The 4,246-nt window shown below is 38.8% G+C and overlaps 1 protein-coding gene across 4 annotated transcripts in view; it reads left to right on the top strand.

The window, feature by feature from the left end:
- The window catches only part of KIAA0226L (KIAA0226-like ortholog), an 86,390-nt gene that overhangs the window by 27,200 nt on the left and 54,944 nt on the right, over positions 1-4,246 (top strand). Inside the window, exon 1 of one of the 4 annotated variants that reach the window (XM_014535739.1) lies at positions 2,852-2,945. The exons of the other annotated variants lie outside the window; for them this stretch is intronic. The gene's annotated coding sequence lies outside the window, so the exon portion shown is untranslated. Of the gene's footprint in view, positions 1-2,851; positions 2,946-4,246 lie in introns of those variants that run through there. 4 annotated transcript variants of the gene reach the window in all.

A 4,246-nucleotide genomic window follows, 5' to 3' on the forward strand; every position in this document is an offset into this window, starting at 1 on the left:
GGGGGGATGCAGGAAGAGACTGGACAAAAATCGTGCTCCTATGAATGAGGACAGTGGTGGAGGGGTGAGGGCGGAGGGTGGGAGGGGAACCGGGTGGAGGGGAGCTATGGGGGGAAAAAAAGAGGAACAACTGTAATAATCTGAACAATAAAGATTTAATTTAAAAAAAAAAAGAAATGATGGTAAGCTTTGCAACTTGACTTCTGTACCTTTAAAATGTTTTTGGAAATTGATTTTATCTTTGTACCTAACCATCTCTTATTCAAAGGACCCCATTTATGACAGTGGGAAGCACTTTGAAAAGATGTCACACATTGCTTAGACGCACATTACCTACTGCCTATCAGTACCTGGAATATATGAAAGTTTGTTTAGTTACTATCTTCCCTCCATCAGAATGTAAACAACTGGAGGGCAGGAAGCCTATTTTAGTCACAACTGTTAACCCAGTGCTACCAAAATAAAAACAATGTAGTAGATGATCAAGAAATATTTGTCTAATTGAATAATTAACAGACTTCAAGCAATGTGGCAACAAGCAACACAACTAGCAACTATATGATAGTATCTTATGGATTACCTAAAGATCAAGAAATGGACATGTTGACCTCTTATCAGTAGGGCCTGGACTTATCAGTAAGGCCCAATCATTACTCTCTCCTCTATGTCAATCTGCCTCTCAGAGAAACTCATGCTCCTTAATGAGTGTTCAACCTGGCTTGTCATCCTCTCTCTGCCACTACCCAGTTGTGACCTTAGACATGGCTTTGATCTCTGTGGGCCTATTTCAGCTCTCAAAGATTCTCATTTTATAACCTGGAAAAGCCAACACCTGTTTGTGTGAAGCAAGAATACCTTTCTAAAGGAAGTGGAGCAAGCACCTGCTTCTGAAAATTACTTTTTATAAGGAAGTCTGTTTTGCTCAAGGCAGTTAAGTCAATTCTGTACCTGGGAGGTTTGTAAATAATATTCTTTTTGAATTATTGTTTGAGGCTTTGTATTTTTCATATGATTTTATATCTGTCACCTCCCATGTTGTAGAAGATCAAAGAAACTCAAGTGACACTTAGAGAAATGGAGTTACACAGCTTTATTACACTGGCGGTCTCAGAGAAGTTGCCTCCAAAGTCTGAGCAAACCAGTATGGTGGAAGCCCTTCTTTTATTCCCTTTGGTTTCTTTGACCCCCCAAATATGGATGGGGACTTCCGGACCTTTTGTGGGGTTTGCAAAAAGCCCCATGTGTTGGAATGGGGGCCTTGAGGCCTGGCGCCAGCGCTGATAACCTCCTCTGGGGGTTCATGGTTTATGGCCTTTGTAAAATGTGAGCATTTAGGTAACAGGTCTTGCAAGAGCAGATTGTGGGAAAGGGGCAGTGACTTTATTATAGGTTATCAAGAATGTACATTAGGTTACTGCACAGATTCAGATTGCTAGCCCCCCAAACATCAGGGTTACATTAGAATTAGCTTTTTAGCCTTCTCAGCCACACACAAAAACAGATATGAAGTATAGAGAATTGAGAGTAAAACATGACTTAAAACATGACATCATTTTCTTGGAAATAGAGAATGACATCATGAACTATGGAGGCAGAATTAAAATTGGAACTAGTAACAGAAGAGATTTGGTAAAAGAAAGTCAACAAGAAGCAATGTGAGCAAAGATGTTCATTGTTGTATATTTTTTGTAGTGAAAACTAAAAATAAATTTCCATCAATAGGCATCTAAGTAAACTATGATGCATTTATACTATAGCAAGTGGTAAGACAGTTAAGAAGAATGATATGATATATACCCTCAAGACGTAGTATTGAGAGAAAAAGAAAGTAGGTTATAGAATATGGCCAGTATAATCCCATGTGTGTATATAGAAAAGAAAACAAAGCATATTTCTGATCTGACATATGTATGTTAACTCATAAGAAAAGGTCTTGGAGGAATAAAATGGTTAACAATGTTATGTCTGGGAATGAAGTAGGGTTGGTGGTGCTTGGTGCAATCAGAGTGCTTCACTTTCTGCTCTTGGCTTCTGTGCTTTGGACATTTTATTAAAGCATAGTCATGGTTTTCTTTTGTAATTATAACATTTAAAATTATTGGAGAGGAAAAGATGTGACAAAGAGCAATTGAGATACAAGGTAAGATTTTAGGTTAGGAGAAGGAAGATGAAGCACTTCAGGGTAGCAAGTTCTGCCAGTTATCACCGTATTCTGTGATATTTTGTGAGTGATGATTTGGAGATTGAACAGTGGTTTCAGGTTGGCATATAAACATATCTACATTACTCCAAAAGATGTGACCTCGAGCAGAAGATCCCCCAATAGACAAAAGCCAAGGATTTTTCATAGCATTTTCATGTCTTTTTGTCTATTTGCTGGGTGAGAAAATTTTCATATATTTATGAAACATGGATTATTCCTATCTCTGTATGAATAATTCTGCCACAATAATAAAGCAGTTATATCTATCACAGAAATTGTTTCTCCAGCTTGTGACTTTATTTCCACTTCATTGAATTTGTTCATTTAGTCTGTAATTTTTATTGAGTCTTTGTATGCAACTCTGTGACCTGGCAGAGAACAGACAAGGCCTCTACGCTCATGGAACTTATAGTCAGGTGGTGGAGGTGAATGACAGTAAGAGCTAATAAAAATACCAGGAAGTGAGAACTCCTCTGATGAAAATTAAGCAAGGTGATGTGATAGGGTGTAATGGGGGAACTACTTTAAGATAGGTAGTTAGGAAAGACTTCTTGAGGAAGTAATTCATAAACCAAGGCATGCAACAAGACATAAAGGAGCCAGATGAGTGATCATTTGGAGGAAAAACATTCCGGGAAGAGGGACTAGGGTGTGCAAGAGTTTATAGGACTCAAAAGTTTGCTGCCTGGTTTGGACAAAGATAAATGAGAAAGGCAGGAACATGTCATGCTGTAAGGACAAGGTAAGGATTTTAGATTTTATTCCCGATTTGATGGGCAGCTATGGGCAGGGTCTGGGGGGAGGTTAATTACAGGGATCTGATATAAGTTTATAAAAAAAATCTCTCTGAATACCTTTTGATTATAAATAGACAAGAGTAGAAGTGGGGAGACCCATTGGAAAAATAGAGGAGGGCCAGGTGGGAGAAGATGGTGACTTTTCAAATAGGGTAATAGCTATAGATATAAACTTGCTAGGGAAATATAGGATCAGAGATAACTCCTAGATTTTGTAGCTTCAGCTACTGGAAGGTGTGCTTCCTGAGATGGAGCAAATCAGGGAGAAACAGGTTTGGGGGAAATCAGTGTCTTTTTTGGATGTATCATGTTATGATGCCCACTGGACATATGTCAGGCAGTAAAATATGCTAGCCTGGAGTTCAAGGAGAGGTCAGGGATAGAGATCCATGTGGGAGCCATCTACATACATAATGATGGTATTGAAAACCCTGGAAATGACTCCAAACTCTCATACTCACCTTGTGCCCCACCCTTTATTTAGGTAAAACTCACCTAAGCTGAATGCTTGTTTCTAGGTCTTTCCCTTTCTGGCCTTGTTTTTGCTGTTGATGGTTGCTTTGAAGCCTTACAGTGTGAAGGACAGTGGGAGAAGGGTAGAAAGACACTGTGCTGGGCCTGTAATTACAGTGATGAGCGTGCTTCTCATTTGTGAAGCTCTTGACATTTTAATCATTACCTCATTTACCAAAGCTAAAAACTGAGCTTAAAGTGAGCAGACTATATTTTAGATATATTCTAGATTTATACTATGTTCTTTTTTTATTCATAGCAGCATTATTCATAAAAGCCAAAAAGTGACAACCACACAAATGTTCATCAACTGATTTAATAGATAAATCAACAGTAGTTTATCTATATAATAAGTTAATTATACTTCAATACAGCTGTTTAGAAAAGATTTTGTTTTAATTTTATAAGCAATGGGAAACCACTTAAGATTTATAAATGAAGAAAAACTATTGAAAAAATTGCCAGTAAAGAATTATTCAGATTAAAATATAAAACTAGACTGAATGTCCTTGAGCATCTCCAGGAAGGCCTGCGGGGATGGCGCCTCCACATTCTGGAAGGTGTCCTGGACTCTGCCGTACCAGAAGAAGTATTTCTCCTCCAGCCAGATGAACCCGAAGTGGTCCTCATCGAACAGGATGAAGACTCCAGGGCAGCAGTGCCTGGGGTAGGCGAAGTGATCAATGTCCATGCCATAGAAACACATCCTGCAGGTTCGGGGGTAGTTCTGGTC

The sequence above is a fragment of the Myotis brandtii genome, unplaced genomic scaffold (assembly GCF_000412655.1).
Source record: "Myotis brandtii unplaced genomic scaffold, ASM41265v1 scaffold15, whole genome shotgun sequence".
Lineage (NCBI taxonomy): Eukaryota > Metazoa > Chordata > Mammalia > Chiroptera > Vespertilionidae > Myotis > Myotis brandtii.